Source organism: Schistocerca serialis, chromosome 5, assembly GCF_023864345.2.
Source record: "Schistocerca serialis cubense isolate TAMUIC-IGC-003099 chromosome 5, iqSchSeri2.2, whole genome shotgun sequence".
NCBI lineage: Eukaryota > Metazoa > Arthropoda > Insecta > Orthoptera > Acrididae > Schistocerca > Schistocerca serialis.
Genome location: NC_064642.1, coordinates 361,599,996 through 361,621,627, shown reverse-complemented (window position 1 = coordinate 361,621,627; position 21,632 = coordinate 361,599,996). Strand labels below are relative to the sequence as shown.

At 46.1% G+C, this 21,632-nt stretch overlaps 1 non-coding gene across 1 annotated transcript; it reads right to left on the bottom strand.

The window, feature by feature from the left end:
* Positions 1–3,719: 3,719 nt before the first annotated feature.
* Trnas-cga (transfer RNA serine (anticodon CGA)) lies at positions 3,720–3,794 on the bottom strand. Its single transcript has one exon. It is a non-coding gene; the product is annotated as a tRNA-Ser (tRNA).
* Positions 3,795–21,632: the final 17,838 nt, after the last annotated feature.

Here is a 21,632-nt window from a genome sequence, read left to right as displayed (position 1 = left end):
CAGCTAGTGAATGCACGAACTTCTTCAGGGTTACAGCATCGCTGGCGGTGATCTGTATGCATGAAATGTATTCGCAGATGCGAATACAAGCAACCATCAGCTGTATAAGGGAATGACAATAATGAACATTTTTGCCGGACCAGACTCGAACCCTGATTTCCCGCTTCACGCGAGCGGTCGCCTGAACCGTTTCTCCCCCACCCCCCTTTCCCCCTCGGTATTGTTTATTGTGTTTGGTTGTAGCGGACATCACATGACATCCGTTGAAGTTCGTTGTTGATTCCTTCACACAGTTTTTTTTAAATACAGAGACCAGCCAGCGCTCTGACCGAACACGCTGAGCTACCGTGTGGGCAACCGCTTTGGCTGTCCGTGCACAATTCAGATCGAAACTTCCATATGTCATCGTTCTTGTGACACAACCTGTACTCGTGCAGGGGAGAACGTTTCTAATATAAAGTCGCTGCCTGGTATCGGATGATAAAAACGATATTGTATTGCCTGTGTTGTTAAAAAGATCAATGCAGTCTTACTTCTGACATGCATACATGTTATGAAAACACAAATGCGTGGCCAAAAACCTGAGAAAAATCAAGGCATGTGGGTTGTCATGGGTATGACACGAGCTGAAAGAACAAAATGTTATATGTGACAGTTTCTTCAATTCTATGCACTGGGTCAAGAACCTTTCAGAAGACATCTTACAATGCTGGGGGCTGTGAAAAAAATGAAGCCTGCACTGCCCAATACCAAGCAGAAAAAATTCTGGTCCATCTGCTTGTAGTTGTGAGGATACGTTTATTTTCTTCCAAATAGTACCTAAATTTAAAATTATAATAATTTTCAGTAATTTATTAGTATTAAGCTCTTAAATACGTAATAGTATATGTGTATGCATCCATGCATGTTCGAAGGATTGTTGCACCGTTCTTAACAACATAGGTATTAATTTTAATTGTAATAATTAACAGCCTCAGTTGCACCGTTGGGTTATCCCGACTGAAACCTAGGTAAATTCTAGGTAAACGGTGCAACTGAGGCTGTTAATTATTAAAATTAATATTTACACAGTTGCTGACAGGGTCGCGAAATGTTGAAGGCATTGCTTGGAGTGTTGATCTGTTTAACCCTGCTCCTTTCTTTAAAAAGCTATACACATATGATATTTGGAATTTAAGAGCGTAATACTAATAAACTCATAAAAATTTTTGTAATTTTAAATTAAGATACTATCTGCAAGAAAATAAATAAATCTTCACAATTGCATGCAGACAATCAGACCAGAATTTTCTGTGATTGGCATTTCATTATGGAATGCAGGCTTCATTTTTCTCACAATCCCTAGACTTTTAAGAAGTCTTCTGAAAATTCCTTGATCCAGTGCAAAGAATGTAAAGAAAATATCACATATGGCATTTTGTCCTTTCGCCTCATGCGTCACATCCATGACAACCCACATGCTTTGATTTTTCTCAGGTTTTTGGACACACATTTGTGATTTCATGACATAATAAGTAAAACTATCGCAAAATGTCCATATTTTTATCCAATAATTTGAGGGTTTACTCGGTATATAAAATCTGAATAGAAAACGCACACGGAAAGCCACCAGCTGCTTGTCTACAGTTACATTTGTGCCAAGATTATATAGTTTCGAAGCTATTTCCACCCACTATCCCCACAGAACTGTTGTACATGCTAACTTGTCATCGAAGCTTAACATGTGTGGGATGAAACGTAAGTGTTTCTGTGACATTACAGCAGAAAAGATGACTCCATCTGCGTCTGGATCACATTGATTCACCATACGATTTATACCCAACAGTCGGTAGTAACAAACCAATGAACTACGTCCACATAAAACAGTTGATGAAATATTATTGGTGGAAATATGACAATTGGTAATATCGAACATAATAAATAACTTGCGTTGTTGTGTAACTTCACGAATTTCTATTATAATCAGAACAGTCCCGCATTATCGTAAAATATACATTATACATGTATCTTACAAATAAACCGTTGAGTGCGAGGTCGTAAATTCAATCTTTAGTAAGGCTCATTTGAAACTGTTGTGTTAACAATTGTGACAGGAAAAATATTAGCTGCTAATGACTCACCATGTGCATCAGGAGGGCAAGAGAAAATGAGTGTCCGAGAGGTGCAGAGATCAATCTTGTATGAAACGCATGTATTACATTTCACAAAATGGACATCCTCGACCTTTAAGAAAGGTTCAAAACAAACCATTAACTCGCACCATGAACACCGAATGAAGAATGGCGCGACACAGTGATCACAAAAGTTGGCACCATCAAGATCGAAGGTGAACTCCTTGGGAGTTACAAACCCTTCAAGACGTTCAGCTAGGTATACACTCTTAAAGAATGCATATAGAATCATATTGGAGCAACGGGGTGATGACAACAGATGGAATGTAATGACATGCAATCAAATGCGAAGCAGTCATTCGTGGAGCTCATCGTGAAACTGGCTATCCTTTAAGGCGCAGCAGCAGATTGTGCTATAATGTGTTTTGTAGGCACGGAAAAAACAAAAATCCAGAGAGTGAATTTGTCCAATGGTTTCAGTTGGTATGGACTGCAATGTCACACATTTTTCAGGAGGGGTAGTTTACTCTAAGAAGTATGATTTTTATACTCAGACCAGGAATGAAGCAAAAGCAAGTTATTTTGACCAGCTATTGGCCAAAAGCAGTGTTTATACCATAATTTTAGTTCTCTTACCCCCATTTTCTCACTTTTGCACGCTGACAAATATTGCCTACTGCCCTTGCAATATCAAGCACACGAGAAAGAATCGAAGGGGGCAGAGTACTTTCAACTTTACCCAGCGCAATAAATAACTTTCCAGCCAATTTACCATCCAGATTAACAGTCGGCATAACTGTATATGTATGCATTAAGGCCTTAATGTTAGTTGATCTTGATACAACCCTCTTGGTACCTCTAGTTTCCAGGGTTCCTTTCACATGCATTTCCTCTACAAATCCTAATTGCCCGGAATTTAAACCAAATCCCTTAGTGAACTAGGACAAGTTTGTCTATCTTAACTACCAATTTTCCGGCCGATTAGGCTGTTTGTTGTGCATCGTCAAGTTAATGCTTCGTTTGAAATTTCGTTATCTTACGTCTTCCGAGTCTGTAGCACTGTTTGAAATTAATGTGCATAACGTAGTAGGTCACTGTCATGTTCATTCTGTAAATTGTACCGAGCATCCTTGAATGAGCTAACACCAGTTTTTGCAACAAGTGCGCATTGTCATCCCTTGAATATCCGTAGTTTTTCTTATGCACTACACAGTCATGTTGTTGCGTACTTATTCGAAATCTATTCACAACATGGAAATACGCATTCCACTGACTCACATTGCAGAAACGCTAACATGTCACTCCTTTCTCACTTTGCGAAATTTCTTGTGTTCCTTTTTGACGAAGTATCAACTGCAGCAACTGTGTTGTATATATAATGCTATGTTAGCTTTGTTTATCGTTGCCATTGCTCTGCTTTGTATCAAAACTACTAGCACTGTAGCAATGTTGAGAGTTGCTCGTTTACCAAGCAGTTCAAATACACTTCGTAGCGTCATGCTGTGCTCACCATTGGGTACCTACAGTCCCGCTCCTTGTTACCATTAGCAGCCGATATTGTAGTTGCTTGGTAAACAGTAGGTGGAGCTTCCTGGCAGATTAAAACTGTGCGCCCGACCGAGACTCGAACTCGGGACCTTTGCCTTTCGCGGACAAGTGCTCTACCAACTGAGCTACCGAAGCACGACTCACGCCCGGTACTCACAGCTTTACTTCTGCCAGTACCTAGTCTCCTACCTTCCAAACTTTGGTAGAGCACTTGCCCGCGAAAGGGAAAGGTCCCGAGCTCGAGTCTCGGACGGGCACACAGTTTTAATCTGCCAGGAAGTTTCATATCAGCGCACACTCCGCTGCAGAGTGAAAATCTCATTCCAGTATGTGGAGCGTTGGATGCTGTAAACGTCATTGGCCTTTAGCGATTATGCACTAAAGGGGTTCCTTGTTAGACCCATAGAAATAAATTTTTACTGCAGGTATTTGCAAATATTTCGATATTTAAAAATCTGCGTCATGTAGACCCAAGGGGCATAAATGTAACTAGTTAATCTATATATAACAAGTGAGAGAAAAAAATATTACAAGGTGTACAACTTTGCTTCCGCCGTTTTATCCCCAACATTTGAGACTTTAATGAAACAAATTGCTTACACAGGTTCAAATGGCTCTGAGCACTATGGAACTTAACATCTGTGGTCATCAGTCCCCTAGAACTTAGAACTACTTAAACCTAACTAACCTAAGGACATCACACACATCCATGCCCGAGGCAGGATTCGAACCTGCGACCGTAGCAGTCCCGCAGTTCCGGACTGTGCTTACACAGGTATCATTCAAAGTATTTTCCATCGCTGGCCACTACTTTCTCTCATCTTTCGGGCAGTGTACGAATCCCGCGTCCAAACAATTGTTCACCTTTTGAAGCGATTCACGAATCGATCCAATTTGTGACTTCTTCATGAGATCGGAGGTGTTGGTCAGCCAGGCCATGCGCCATTGATCTAAACAGGTGATAGTCGGAGGGAGCAATGTCTGGAGAATACGGTGGATGGGGTAGTACTTCCCGTTTTTACGTTTGCAAGTACGTTTTGACCTCTTTTGCAACGTGGGGTTGAGCCTTTTCGTGCTGCAAAATCACTTTATCGTGTCTCTCGCTGTATTGCGGCCGTTTGTCTTTTAATGCTCTGCTCAAACGCATTAATTGCGTTCGATAACGAGCACCTGTGATTGTTTCACTTTGTTTTAACACTTCATAGTACACTACGCCGAGCTGGTCCCATCAAATGCAGAGCATGATCTTGGAGCCGTGAATATTCGGTTTGGCCGTCGACGTGGAAGCATGATTTTTTGCGTTTAGGGTTATCGTAATGAACCCCTTTTTCGTCCCCGGTCACAATGCGATGCAGAAATCCCTTCCGTTTTTGCCTCTGACGCAACTGTTCACAAACACCGTTCAACGTCTCTTGGTTTTAGCTCACACGGAACCCAAGTTCCTTCTTTCTGAATCATGCCCATAGCGTTGAGACGTTTTCAAATAGCTTGCTGTGGCACTCCCACTAATCGTGCCAATTCTTCTTGAGTCTTCACATAGCAGTGTCTCCAATTCTGCATCTTCGAAAACATTCTCTCTTCCACCGCTATGCCGGTCTACGACGTTAAAATCACCGTTGAATCGTTGAAACCACTCACGACATGCTCTGTAACTAGTAGCGTCCTTGCCATACGTACTTTGCATTCGATGAGACTCAGCCGCTGTTTTCTTCGTATTGAAACAAAACAATAACATCTCCCTCAAATGACGAGAATTAGGCTCGTAATCTAACATTTTCAATCAAGAACAATTTTATGATGCAGGCATAAATCGACTAATGTTTGAATGAGGTTATGTTGACCGAGGTCCAAGCTAACTGCCTGACGTCTGCGCGCTGTTTCTTTCTACCGCTACTTACCGTTGTCGCCACCAATCGGCAAACGACGGAAGCAAAGTTGTACACCTTGTATTTTAATTTGAGCCATAAACTGTGTAGAATAGGTAGGAAAACAAACTAAATTTCTAGTGCTAAAATTTAAATGCAAAAATAACGTTATGGAAGAACTGATTCCTTTCCGGGTTTTACTAACCAGAAGATAACAGACGGGTTAAGGAGTTGCCTTCTCTGTTCTAATGTACGAACTTAGCCTCTTTCAACACTGATTGGGGACCGCAGCGGTTCTGTTCGACCCTGAATTACACCACGCGTTGCGCGCCAATGCCTAAAGCGGCGTTCCGGATGGCAGGGCGAAGGAAGCAGGGCTGGTCGATGGTTTCCGGCAGTCGACCTTCGCCAGGACGAGGTCGAACGCCGTCGTGCTGCAAAATCGGATCTGCCGAACGAAGCGGCGCGACTCTCGCAAACAGCCGAATAAACGCTGTTTTCTTCTCTTTTCCAGATGCTACTTCTGTACCAAACACTGAATGCCAGTATCTGGGGCAGCTAACTTTGGAATGACTGTACTATTGTGCGTTTTGGTCAGGGGTGGCACGTCCTGTAGAAGTGTACTGATTTTATCTTTTTGAAGTCCAAAGCCGTATAAAATTTTCAATTTGCAGCGGAGCATATGCAGACATGAAACTTCTTACCAAATTAAAACTAAAATTTGAACACAGTTTTCAAAATACAGAAAAGAGCAATAAGAATAATAACCATAAGTAGTAGTAGAGCCCATTGTAAAGATCCTTTCAAGACCATGGGGATTTTAACTACACCATGTGAGTGCATATACCAATCAGTTGCACACATCAAAAATAACTTTAATAACTACTGCACAAACAGCTCTGTCCATGACGATGGAACAAGAGCTAGACTGAACACACACTTGCTACGAAAGAAGGAAACTAAAGCAACATTTTCTGCAAAGGAATGAAGCTGTATAATAAATTATTGTAGGACATTAAAGAGATTACTAAAAGAAAATTAAAAAGGCAGTTAAATCCGTTAACCAATTCATTCCATACAGTGAAGAAATGCTTTGATAGAGAACACGAGTAGGAGTTTGGCAAAAATTGTTGCATACATCAGTAATAATAACAACGATAGTAAAACATACATTGTTTGGCATAAAATTTTCATGTTGTTTTTCCCGTCTTTTTTCTTTTCTGAAAAAATTTACTCCCATTGCTATGCAGTGTATAATACTAACACCTTATCCTCTTCCTGACCTCAAAATCTCACTCGTTATAGTGCAGGGGTTCCCAAACATTCCCTCTCACGGAACTTTGAGAATCCTGGCTCTTTGATGAAACACCTTGTTTATTTTAAAGGTTAAAAAATATAAAAAATGAGAAAAACTTGTTTTATTTCAGCATTTGCTTTAATTTTAAATCACTACTAATAACACAGAAATCACAATGAAATTTTTAAAAAAATAATTAACATCATCAAAATGTCAGAAATCGCCATGTGATTAACAGTTTTTTGCGCAGCACTTATTAAAAATTTGGGAAACCCTGTTATAGAGAGACGCTGACCCAGATTTTAAGGCTGGCAAATGACAAGTTGTGGCACACAAAATGGAAATCAGGCACCGTCACTATAGTCCTGATATCAGCCGATAGCGCGTGTCAGTTCCTTTTCTGAATCAGTGCACGTAGTGTGTGCAGCGCCTGGGGGTGAGGAATGAATGAACAGTGTAGCAATAGCCGTTTATATTTTAACTAACTTCGTGAAACGGTATTGTACACTTGGGATAAGGCGGATGTGGTTGCACAATTTTAAACAGATCGACATTGTATTCGGGAGTGTGGATGTTCCAGTCTTGATGCAGATTTTCCATGATGTTCCTATATTATTTCAGGAAAATGCCGGCACGGCTCGTACCATAAGGTCACGGCCGACTGCATTTCCCATCCTAGTCATACGAGACCTCTAAGTATGTAAATGCCTGTATATATGAATTACGTTGTTCGTGTTCTCAAATTGTAATGCAAAGACATGTTCAGTATTCTTGTAAAAGTGATCTACGGATGAATGAAAATTGAAATGCCTTGTGGCTAGGGCCTCCCGTCGGGAAAACCGTTCGCCTGGTGAAAGTCTTATGAGTTGACGCCACTTCAGCGACTGGCGTGTCAAAATGGTTCAAATGGCTCTGAGCAATATGGGACTTAACATCTGAGATCGTCAGTCCCCCAGACTTAGAACTACTTAAACCTAACTAACCTAAGTACATCACACACATCCACGCCCGAGGCAGGATTCGAACCTGCGACCGTAGCAGCAGCGCGTTTCCGGACTGAAGCGCATAGAACCGCTCGGTCACAGCGGACGGCCGACTGGCGTGTCGATGTGGATGAAATGATGATGATAAGAACAACACAACACCCAGTCCATGAGCGGAGAAAATCTCCGATCCAGCCGCGAATCGAACCCGGGCCGTTACGTATGACATTCCATCGCGCTGACCACTAAGCTACCAGGGGCGGACTGCGGACGAATAACGCAAGCTGACGTAACTTGTCTATATAGAGTCAGTACGTAAATTCATACTCTATATCCACACTCTGCCAGCGGGGAGTGCTTCTTGTACAACTGTCTGTCCCACTTTCCCTGTTCCATTCGCGTAAGTGGCGCGTGGAAAGAATGATTGTCGCTAGACTTCCGTATTAGCTCTAATTTTCTCGTAGATCATTTCGCGAGATGCATGTTGTGTGAAAGTAATATCGTGTCGGGCTCTACCTGAAACGTTAGTTTCAAGGAATTCCAATGATGCACAACGTCTCTCTTAGATTCTGCCACTGGAATTTGTTGAACATTTCCTTAACGCTCTCGCGGCGACTAAACGATCCCGTGACGAAACACGTCGCTCTTCGTTCGATCTTCTCTATCTTTTCTATTAATCCAAGCTGCTGAGGATCCCACACTGATGAACAATACTCAGGAACAGGTCGAATAAGTATTTAGTAAGCCACTTCTTTTATGGATGAAATACATTTAAGATTCTTCCTATGAATCTGGCATTTGCGTTTCCTAATATTTGTTTTATGTGGTCATTCCACTTAAGGTCGCTTCGGATGGGTTACGGTAGTTACTGTTTCCAGCAATTTGGCACCAATAGTGTAATTGTACAGTAGTGGATTTCTCCTATGTACGCACAATGTTACATTTATTTACGTCGAGTGTCAGTGTCAAGTCCCTGCGGTTTTCACCAATCGTCTGCAGGACTTCTTGCTGTTCGCTACAGTCTTCTGGCGTTGCTACCTGCTAATAGACAACAGCATCATCTGCGAACAGCCTTAAAGAGCTTGCGACGTTATTCACTAGATCATTTATACACTGCCGTAAAAAGACGCAACACCAAAAGGTAATTAATGCAGAATTTCGGGAATACATTTGTCTAGGTAACATAACAAAGTGATTAACATTGCAAGATCGCAGATTAATATAAGCCCTAGATAAGCCATTGCAATTGTGAATTGCTGGTACATTAATAACCGGTGTAACAGCCAGAATATTGGATAGAAGCATACATTGTGTTGTACAGGTGCCGAAAGTCAGTTTGTGAGATGAAAGTTCCATGTCTGTTGCACTTGGTCAGTCGATACAGAGCGCCTAATGCTGTTTGAGAATGGCACTGGAGTTGTCGTCCGATGATGTCCCATATGTCCTCGATTGGAGACACACCTGGCCCTCGAGCAGGCCAAGGCAACATGTTGACACTTTTTAGAGCATGTTGGGCTACAACAGCGGTATTTACGCGGGCGGTATCCTGTTGGAAAACACCCCCTGGAATGCTGTTCACGAGTGGCAGCACAACAGGTCGAATCACCAAACTGATGTACGCATTTGCAGTCAGGTTGTGTGGGATAACCACGAAAGTGCTCCTCCTGTCATACGAAATCGCAATCCAGACTGTAACGCCAGTGTGTCTAGCACGCAGACAGGTTGTTCGCAGGCAGGCAGCATGCCTCCTAACCAACACACGGCCATCACTGGCACCGAGGTAGAACCAGCTTTCATCAGAAAACACAACAGACCTTCACCCTGTCCTCCGGCGAGCTCTCGCTTGACGGCACGGAAATCGTAATTGGCGGTGGTGTAGGGCCCATGGAATGCGCGCTACAGGGCGTCTGGCTTGGAGTGTCCTTGAAGTAACCCATTCGTAACAGTTCATTATGTCACTGCTGCCAACTGCTACTCAAATTGCTGCTGCAGATGCAGTACGATGCGACAGAGCCATACGCCGAACACAATGGTCTTCCATCTCGATAGTGCCAGATGGCCGTCCGGAGCCTGGTCTTTTGTTACCTACATTCTTGTGACAACTGCTGCCAGCAGTCATGTGCAGGGACTACATTCCTGCCCAGTCTTTCTGCAGTATCGCAGAAGGAACATCCAGCTTCTGGTAACCCTATAACAAGACCTCGTTCAAACTCAGTGAGGCGATGATAATGGCGTCCTGTCGCCTTAAAGGAGTTCTTGACTAACATCAACTCACCACGTCCACTCTCAAAGGTGGCTAACGCTCGCGACCGTTACAGCGTGAATTTAAAACAAATCTGATTTGCATCCTCATAGTGGCGCTACTAGCGCCATTCTTATGCGACTGGCGCGACATTTGAATAGACGTAATCACTCAGAAGTAGAATCACGCCTGCTAACTTTCGTTTATGTCGTACACTTCTTCTTGGTTTTGCGTTTTTCCCCCCGACAATGTATATACTGTAAACAGTACCACGATCCTATCACACCCTCGTCGCGCACTCCTGATATTAGCAATATATCTGTTGATTTGGCTCTGTTAAGAGCGACGTATTGAGTTCTGCCTGGAAGTAAGTCCTGAATCTAGTCACAAATCTGGTCCAATCTGCGGGACTGTATCGAATGTTCTCCTGAAGTCAAGAAACACGGTAGCGACCAAGCTCCGATGTCTACAGCGCCGTGGATCTCATGGATGAAGAGAGCAAGATCTTTGTTTGCGGAATCCATGTTGATTTTGATAGAGATGTTCATTCTCCAGAAACGCCATGATAGATTGTCGTCAGCGATATAGACTTCAACAGCCGGTGCACCTATAATTTTTTTCATGAGTTTCTTATTGAAGAGTACATTCTTCACCAGCAACAGCAACATAAAAATTCGTCCTCAGGCTCACACATTGTGTCCTTACAACACAAAGGCAACTGCTTACCGTTCTGACGGTAACTGAAGCTGTTGCAGACAGAGTTCAGAAATACTCTTGCATTTTTTAACCAACTCAGTTGGTAAAATTGGATTTTTAAGGGTTTATTAGTTTTTTGGAATTTCTTATGGTATGGGCTGTTAAATAATGCAGTTTATTTATTTTATTTGCATGTCAAGCTCCGTAGGACCAAATTGAGGAGAAAATCTCCAAGGTCATGGAACATGTGAGTACATGAACTTACAACATAAAAGTAATAACAGATAAAAATAAATGTTCATGAACCTGAAAGAAAATCAGTCCATAAGTTTAAGCAAACGCTATCAGCAATACAATGAGAATCAGCTTAATTTTTCAAGGAACTCCTCGACAGAGTAGGAGTGACCCATGAGGAAACTTCGGTTTCGATTTGAAAGCGCGTGGATTACTGCTAAGATTTTTGAATTCGAGTGGCAGCTTGCTTATTGTTGGAAATAAACTAATATTGGTAACAAGAAACGACAATAAGGAATATACATATTGAGAGGCCAATGTCAAAATACCCAGACTCGTGAACAGAGGTCGACAAGAGGTTCGTGAACTCTCACCACTTATTGCCCGAACCACCCGTTTCTGACCCAAAAATATCCTTCTAGAATGGGAAGAGTTACCCCAAAACATAATACCATACGACATAAGTGAATGAAAATATACAAAGTAGACTAATTTACGTGTCGAAGTATCACTCACTTTCGATACCGTTCGAATAGTGAAAATGGCAGTATTAAGTCTTTGAACAAGATCCTGAACGTGGGCTTTCCACGACAGCTTACTATATCTGAACACCTAGGAATTTGAACTGTTCAGTTTCACTAATCATATGCCCGTTCTGTGAGATTAAAACGTCGGGTTTTGTTGAATTGTGTGTTAGAAACTGTAAAAACTGAGTCTTACTGTGATTTAATATTAGTTTATTTTCTACAAGCCATGAACTGAGGTCATGTACTGCACTACTTGAAACCGAGTCAATGTGGCACACAACATCCTTTACTACCAAGCTAGTGGCATCAGCAAACAGGAATATTTTAGAGTTACCAATAATACTAGAGGGCATATAATTTATATAAATAAGGAACAGGAGCGGCCCCAACACTGATCCCTGGGGCAGCCCCTGAATTATCAAATTATTTTAGTGGTGCTCTGATATACCAATAATTTCAGAGTTAACATCTATTAGCAGTTAACTAGCTTTATCTCTAATACCTCTTATATTTTGATGAAATATGCTAATCCCTTCTCTACTTGGTAACATTACATATTCTGGAGGTGAGCCCTTAGTTAGAGGCACTTCCTTTAAGCAGGTATACCTATCAGCTGACTTCAGTCTAAAAAAGGTGCAGCTCTAACACCAACTACTACAGGAATTTTTCCATGAGTCACCTATAAGCTTAGCCAGCCTCCCCTACCCATACCTATTGAGGTGCAGGCCATGCCTAGTGAAACCCCATATACTGATAGACCCAACTGGCACCACTGAGATGTGATCCATGCCCTCCGCCATCAGTGCCCTCCCCAGCCCCACATTACCGCGCCTAACAGCCGCATTAAGGTGAGGCCGATCATGACGCTGAAACAGTTGCACGAAATGCGCATTAGTGCCACCAGTTTGAGCAGCTATCTTAACCAAGTCACCACTGACATCATATTCCCCGTCCCTGTCGAGACTGTTCCCTGCTCCACCCACTATTACTACCTGATCCTCTTTCGTAAAATTCTTACATAGCTCCCCTATGCTTTCAGTCACCTGAGCCAATCCTGCACTAGGCTTCACAATGCTGGTGACCTGGTACTCACTTCCTGCAACTGCTGGCCCACACGTCTACCGTGGGAACTACCAAGCAGCAGAACCTTCTTTCTGCTAGATTTTGCAACTAACCTAGGCCTCCTAATTGCTGAGGACTGCTGCAAGTTACCTACATCTACGGCTACACGAGGCTCCTCTCCACTCAACTCTGACAGTTGAGTCGTATCTATTGCATGTATGCAAAGTAAAACTGTCTGAATACCTCCTTTTCCTAGCTACCTTCTTGCCAACTGCCAGTTCCCATTCCTCACCACCCTTCACCCTCCTCAACCTATCTAGTTCCTCCTTTGCGCGTTGTAACTGCACCTGAAGGGCACAGATCTTGCGTTCCTGCTCCCCTATTCACTTATTTCTACTACAGATTCTACATTCCCAGGAGAGGATATCCCTAAAATGACTACTGGCTTCCCCGATGCATTCCCCCCAATGAAAGTTCTTTGAACAAATCCCACACCGTAATCCACTACTCACAAACCTACGACAGAGCCCATACTTTTCACTCATGGTAAAAATTTTACAGTTACTCAAAAAAAAACTATACGTCTACGTTACCAAAGTTAGTTACGCCAGTAGAACTATTTAAGAACTAGCAATAATGGACTCGAAATTCTCTGCCTACGAAGAAAGCAGCTACTTGTATTAATACTATTACAACACAGCCGATACCAATACCAGCAAAACTTCACAAAATTATCAGCTAAAACCAAAAAATTAAAACGACCACTGTAACACTAAGCGAAGTTAAAACACTAAATGAAAATTTTACTGAAATATTTCACTAGAAATAATAATAAACGTCAGTTGAAAACTAAAGCACGAAATTTACTAACGACTTCAACACCTGAAAACTATAAAACACAGCGAGCGAACGATTACAAAAGTTTATTAAGTCGTTATTTCGCCACAAACGGCACGCAACACCGCTGAAATCTATTAAATTTAATAACTGTATTACAGAGCACAAATAAGTTTGTCAGTACTTAACTTATATCCGCTACAGCTGCAGTGCACGCCGCAAAATGTAAACACACTACTGAGGCACGAGGCTTAGACAAACGACGAAAGCAGACTCAAAATAATAGACCACTCGAGTCAATAACACAGGAAGAAAGACTGGGATTAATGAAAATCTACTAATAAGTTACTTTTACGGCAAATATTAAAACAAATAAACTTTAAAATAAGTAAATGAAGTCTAAAATTTATAAAATATTAACGAGCTATTTCAACAGCAGTGCACCACACGTGACGTCACCACGTTTAGATTCCTATCATTAATTTATTCAAACAGTAACCCATTCTTACAACTACTTTATTAGTGCCTTATTTCTTGCCCTGCCAGCACTACATCCACTGAGAGAATATTCTCTATCTACGTCAAAATTAAGAAATAATTTGGGAGAGGGAAAAATCAGAGAAATTAGTGGATATGTATAAATTTCTGCATTTAAAGTAAATTGTGATTTACAGTCATTATTATTCTGTATCAACTTAAGTTTTTTTCTGGCACTGTAAATGTCATTTAAGAACTTCCAGCATGCGAGAGTAACTTGGGCCAGCACCTCCTGTTGATCAACAGAAGGAAAAACCGGTCCAATACAGTTATTGCCAAATTCTTAAGTACATGCCCAAGATACAGAGTATGTCTTTTTAAACTTATATAAAAAAAGTCGAAAATGGCATTTCCGAAGATGTCAAAAATTTTTTTTTTTTACTTTATTGTAATTTTGAAACCTGAACAACCAGGTAGGCTGGCAGCAGCACAATACGCCGCTCTTCAGCCAAAGAGAGTACATGGAGATAAACAAAGAAGAGACATTACATAGAAAAACGGCGGGAAAAAACAGGAGACACAAGAATATAAAAGCACAAGAAGCCGTTCACACTTGATGACAATCCACACTATGAACTGGAGACCCGACGCACAAACACTGAAGAAGACGATGTCACTGGTGAACAATGGAGCGTGACGGCGAAACGGAACACTAAACATGACGGCACACACGATACACTGATGGCGGTGATCTCCGGCGCGCGAATGTCCACGGAGCGTGTGCGAGTCCGGGGACCTGCCAAGAGGGCAACAGGGATGAGGAGGGGGAGAGGGGAGGAAAAGAGGATGCCACGGCTTAGGAGACGGGGACAGGAGGATAGGGACAGGGGAGGGGGGGCCCGGGGGACGAGGGACGAGAAAAGGAGGAGGGAGGGAAAAGGGAGAGAAGGGTGGGAGGGTGCCCGGAGGAGCAAGCACAGGAGGAGGGCGGGAGGATCAAAGTTGGTAGGAGGGGTAGATGGAGGGGAGGAGGGCATCATCAGGGAGGGGGAGCTGGCGGAAGCCACCGTGGGAGAGGGTAAGGAGGGTGGAGAGATGGAGACCGGGTGGGACATGGGAGTACAGGCGCGGCAGCGGGGGGGGGGGGGTGGGAGAGGATCGGGGAGACGAGCGGGTGAGGTGGATCGAGTTTACGGGAGGTGTAGAGGATTCGTATCCTTTCGAGGAAGAGGAGGAGGTGGGGGAAGGGGATAAGGTCATACAGGATCCGCGTGGGGGAAGGGAGACGGATGCGATAGGCAAGGCGGAGAGCATGGCGTTCAAGGATTTGGAGGGATTTATAAAAGGAAGGGGGGGCGGAGATCCAGGCTGGATGGGCGTAACAGAGGATAGGGCGGATAAGGGACTTATAGGTGTGGAGGATGGTGGAGGGGTCCAGACCCCACGTTCGGCCGGAAAGGAGCTTGAGGAGACGGAGTCGGGAACGTGCCTTGGCTTGGATTGTCTGGAGATGGGGAGTCCAGGAGAGGCGACGGTCGAGGGTGACGCCAAGGTACTTAAGGGTGGGGGTGAGAGCGATGGGACGGCCATAAACGGTGAGAGAGAAATCAAGGAGGCGGAAGGAGGGAGTGGTTTTGCCTACAATGATCGCCTGGGTTTTGGAAGGATTGACCTTGAGCAACCACTGGTTGCACCAAGCGGTGAACCGGTCAAGATGGGATTGGAGAAGGTGTTGGGAGCGTTGCAGGGTGGGGGCAAGGGCAAGGAAGGCGGTGTCATCGGCAAACTGGAGAAGGTGGACGGGGGGTGACGGCGGCGGCATATCCGCCGTGTACAACAAGTACAGAAGGGGGGAGAGGACGGAGCCTTGGGGCACACCGGCGGAGGGGAAAAAGGTGTAGGAATCGGTATTATGGATGGTGACATGGGAAGGACGGCGGGAGAGAAAGGAACCGATCAGACGAACGTAGTTAATGGGAAGGGCGAAGGTTTGGAGCTTGAAGAGGAGACCGGAGTGCCATACGCGGTCATATGCGCGTTCGAGGTCAAGAGAGAGGAAGATTGCGGAGCGACGGGAATTGAGCTGTTCGGAAAGGAGATGAGTGAGGTGAAGGAGAAGATCGTCGGAAGAGAAGGACGGCCGAAAGCCACACTGGGTAACGGGGAGGAGGCGGTGCTGGCGGAGATGCTGGTGGATGCGGCGGGTGAGGATAGATTCCAGGACCTTGCTGAAGACCGAGGTAAGGCTGATGGGACGGTAGGAGGAGACGGCGGACGGCGGTTTGCCAGGTTTGAGGAACATGAGGATACGGGAGGTTTTCCACAGGTCGGGGTAGTAACCGGTGGACAGGACTACATTGTAGAGCCTGGCCAGGGTGGAGAGAAAAGAGACAGGAGCTTCACGAAGGTGACGGTAGGTGACACGATCGTGACCAGGAGCGGTGTTGCGTTTGGTGCGGAGTGTATTGATGAGATCCTGTGTGGTGATGGGGGCATTAAGGTCCGTGTGTGGAAAGTTGTCCAAGTACTGGAAACCAGGAGCGAGGGGAGGGACAGAGGTGTCAGTTCGATCGCGGATATCTGGGAAGAGGGAGTAATCGAACTGGGGATCATCAGGGATGGAAAACACATCGGACAGGTAGGAGGCAAAGTGATTGGCCTTACTAAGGGCGTCAGGGAAGGGGTGATCATCGTGGAGAAGAGGATAGTAGGGGGAGGGTTTAGTTCCGGTAAGGCGACGGAAGGCGGTCCAGAACTTGGACGAGTTTATAGGGAGGGTAGCATTTAAACGGGTGCATGTCTGTCGCCAGTCCCGGCGTTTCTTGGCCGCGAGCAAATTTCGAATGTGTCGCTGTAGTTGCCGGTGGCGTCGTAGGGTGTCCGGGTCACGCGTGCGGAGGAAGGCACGGTAGAGACGACGGGATTCACGGAGGAGGAGGACGGCCTGTGGTGGTAAGGTGGGACGGTGGGGGTGGATGGCAACAGTAGGGACGTGGGCCTCCACGGCTTCAGACAAGGTCTGCTGGAGAAAGGAGGCGGCAAGGGTGACATCATCGGGACGGCGGTAGGCGAGAGGATGGCTATCGACCTGAGTGGAGAGGGTATCCCGGTAGGCATTCCAGTTGGCACGGGAATAGTCATGGATGTACTTAGGGGGAGGGTCATGACGAGGGTCGGGGCGGGGGCGACGGCCGTCTGAAACGGTGAGGAGGACAGGGAGATGGTCCCTACCAATAGGCTCCAGGACATCCACCGTAATGCGACCAAGGAGGTTGGGGGAGGAGAGGATAACATCGGGAGTGGAGTTGGATTCGGGACGGGTGTGCTGGGGGATGGGGATGAGGTCGCCTTGAAGGGAGGAGAGGAACCGATGCCACCGCCGTAACTGGGCAGCGGAGCGACTATGGATGTTGAGGTCGGCGGCGATCACATAGGAGGAGAAGGTACGGTCGATGTGGGAGAGGAAGTCGAAAGGAAGAGGGGCGTTGGGGCGGACGTAGATGGTGGCACAGGTAATGGTAAGGCCGGGGAAGAAGACACTAAGGATCAGGTGTTCGGTGGGGTCGGGAAGGAGAGGCTGGAGCCGAACGGGGATCTGGCGGTGGTGGCCAATGGCAACTCCGCCACGCGCAACTGGGAGGGGATTATCGGAGCGGTGGAGGAGATAGGGGGGGGTGTGGATGGAGTGGTGGGGTTGGAGGAAGGTTTCATTGAGGAGGAAGGCATCCACACGGTGGGTAGCAAGGGTGTGCAGGAAGAGGTTCTTGTTGGCGGGAAGGGAGCGGATATTGTTGAAAAGGATACGATGCTGTCGCGCCATGATAAGGATTTATACGAGGGTGTCAAGGCGGGAGAAGGTGAAATGGGCCTGGTTATTGGAAAAGGTGGCGTGCATTTTAAGGTGGAATATGCAACGGGCGGCGAGGGAGATCTGTCGTAAGGTGTGGGGGCGCTGAAAGGGATAGACGTTTTGGAGGACAATGGTGAGGAACCTGATGATGTCCTCAGCAGTGGGGGGGGGGGGGACGAAGGGAATTGCCAGGAGGGGTGGGGGCGTCCAGGGGACGGACAGGTACGGTGAGTTCAGGAGTGGTGGGAGGGGGTCGGGCTTTACACTTTTGGGAGTAGGTGGGGTGGGGGAGGCTGCAGGTATTACAGGAGGGAGGGGATTGGAGGTTGGGGCACTGCCGGAGGAAGTGCGCTTGCCGACAATGCGGGCAGGTGGGGGCCTCGCGGCACTCTGCTGTTGGATGTGCATTGTAGCGCAGACATCTCTGGCAGCGCAGGGATTGAGGGGGGGAACGGGAGGGGTCGACCTTGTACCGCTGATTGAAGAGGAGGGCACCCTCCTTCAGGAGACGGTCAATGGAGGGGGCGTCCTCAGAGAAAACCCGCATAAGGCGGGTGGGGCCGGTCGCGTTGAAAATGCGGCGGACTGCCCGCACCTCCAGGGTGGGATGGGACTTCAACTCCGCCAGCACCTCCTCCTCCGTGATCGACGGGCTAAGCCGAGTGATCACGGCGGTGAGGGTCGGCGGGCGACGCGGGGGTTGGGGTTGGCGGGTAGGAGATGGGGAGGGAGCAGGGGTGAGGGAGGCGTGAGGACCAAAACGGGTGATGGGGAGGCGGGAGAGGATGTCAGTATGGAGGGTTGGGCTGGGGGAGGAGATAAGAACAGAATCCTGTCTGGGAGTAAGGAGAGAGATGGGGGCGCCAGGGAAATGTTGGCGGAGGAGGAGGGAGAGATTCCGGGCCTCGAGGAAGGAAGGATCGGGACGGGACAGGAGATATTTGTAGAGACCGGGTGGGGAGGAGGAGGAGGAGGGAGCGGGGCCTGGTGGGGAGACGTCCATGGCATTGTGGGGTGGGGATGGGGGGCGGGGTGGAGCCTTTTTAGGAGCAGAGGAAGTGGAGGCGCCACTAGGGCGTTTGACAGCGGCAGATGGGCGGGTGGTGACATGAGGGACGGGAACGATGGGGAGGTGGTGGGAAGGGACAGGTCCCGGCACGGACGCAGCAGTCGGCGCCGGAGATAGTGACTGTGACGGTGCAGGCGAATGTGGTAGTGATGGTGACGAAGATGACGGTGGTGGCGGTGGCGGTGGCGGCGGTGATGGCGATGGCGACGGGGAGAGCTGGGCGTGGGCAGTGGCCCGACGGGCCACCACCCTAGCTGGAGCTGCAGTGACAGGCTGGGGGAGTGGGGGGAAAGGATCAGAACGAGAGGAAGAGGCGGGAGAGGGGGCGACAAAGAGCGAGGGCGAAGGGATAGAGAGGAGGGGAGGGATGGAAGGAGGGGGGTGGGACTGGGCACACCAAGTGATAGTGGTGGAGGCGGCGGAAGGGGACGTATACACGATGGCGGTGGTGGTAGTAGTAGTGACGGTGGTGGTGGGGGCGGACATGACGACAAGAAGAAGAAAGAAAAACACAGCACTAAAAGGACAGGACACACACTGGGAGTCGACGGACGGCGACGGCGACGGCGACGGCGACGGCGACGGCGAGAGGCAGGGACGCTGCTGCCGCGGACGGGGCGGCGGCGGCGGCGGCGGCGGCGGCTGCTGCTGCTGCTGCTGCTGCCGCTGCTGCCGCCGCCGCCGCCGCTGCTGCTGCTGCTGCTGGCTGGACTGCTGCTGGCTGGACTGCTGCTGCCACCGGAGGGCTGGCTGGCTGGCTGGCTGGCTGGCTGGCTGGCTGGCTGGCCGCGGGACCACTGCTGCAGGCCGGGACCGGGAACTGCTGCTGCTGCTGCTGCTGCTGGCTGGCTGGCTGGCTGGCACCTGGAACCCCTAGCACTTCGATTAGCGCGAAAATGGCACTATCGAAGAGCGGTAACCTTGCGGTGTACCGCCGGAGAAGGATGTCAAAACAGTACAATGAACATTTATAGTGCTTACAGATAACTGGCAGTTTACTCCTTCCGATGACGTAAGGGAACCTAGGGGAAGGGGGCGCCCTATCAGGCTGTAGGAAACCTTTTTATTTATTAAAATGTTCTCCAACCATCAAGAATACAAAAATTTATACAATAACCGTATGCTTAAGAACTTTGTAATAATTGTATTACGCATGAGTGTGTATTTGGTTTTCTGCACACTCGGCGCGAAACCAGTTATCGATTGAGTAAAAAGTAAAAATCTGCATCTTGGACTGGTTTTTCGTTCTACTAATAAATGTTATTTAACTGCGTTTTTTGTATTGTAAGAAAAGTTAAAACGCAATATTAATAAAATAAATTCGTGAGCAGTAAATAGTTGACTTCAATAAATATGATGCCTCTTTTTAATTTGTCTGAGACTAACATTCTAACATTTTGTTTTTTAATTAAATTTTCATAAATAATATAGTTGGGTTTTGCTGAGCTTTTTGGCGTTTTTTTAAATTTTTCTAATAAAAACGCTTTTTCCAGGTTAAATTACAACAACCTTGATTGTAGAGAATTACGACGGACGACATCGGGTCACATAAACGCTCTACGTCAGATAGAGAGAAATGCGTAGTCATTGTAGGTGTAGCCAATACTCCAGAAGGAGGAGAAGAGTGAGTGCGGGAACATACTTGCCTATTAGTGTTAAAAAGCCACGCGCGACGGAAGATTGTAGAGGAGAACAACAGAGGCGAAATCGTGAGTCACAGCCACTGGGAAGACACTCAGCAAGGGGAACAGGTTATAAAATACTGCTGATAAATATTAGATGCAGGGCTTTTTCGTGCCTGCGCACCCTGAAGTAGAGGATAGTTACCTGCACTGGAATATGCGAGCGGCAAAATTTGCTCAGATTGCCATCCAACAATTTAGGCCTGCAGGTGACTGGTAATAGTTTCAATAAACTGGAATTTTCATCCGATGATGAGCTTTCCAGGTTCCAATAAGCAACTTCTTTGTTATCTTGAAACAAAATACAGTATATAATGATACTTGGTCGATATTTTAAGTTTCAGCCAGTAGCTGTCCTCATTTTCACCGAACCGCGGTCTTTTGCTGCACCAGCTACATTTTAGCTGCGGGGAAGTCTCCGCTTGCGTTATCACTTCAACAGATTACTTAATAAAATGTTTTATTTGTTTGCAAGTGTGTAGTAGAAGGGCAGGCTTGCACCTGCAAACAAACAAATTATTTTTTGGATGTTAGGATTAAAACTTTATGATCATCCCTCCTAAGTATTTTTTTTTTTTATTTTTATTTTTATTTTTTTTTTTTTCATCCGTAACACAATGCGTTTCAAGAATTAATTCTAATTTTCAAGTGCTGTGGGATAGTATATCATTTTTGAGTATGTCGTATCCATGTGTGATGTTCTGCTTCTCTTTCGCTGGGGGTCCACTGGGGGCCGAACCGCACAATAACCCTGGGTTCGGTGTGGGGCAGCGATGCGGTAGGTGGACTGCTATGGCCTGTTGTGGAGTTGTGGACCGCTGAGGGCTACGGCGGGACGAAACCTCTCCGTCGTTTCTAGGTCCCCCGTTTAATATATTCATACATACATACATACTAAGCCTGTAGATATTCCGTTTCTATATAGTATTTGTTTTGCATTCCTCGATGCGAAAAGATGAACACTAGTGGCTCGAAACGCGTTACAAGCAAGTTGTTATAAAATTGACAATTTCTAAGCGTAGTGACTCGTAACGGTGCAAACGTAGGTATAGCCTTATCACAATGCAGTCGCAGAAAACTAATATTGGCAATACAGCAAATAACTATTAAAAAAATAAGTTAGCTCCCTCAGCAGTAGAAAACGGGAATAAA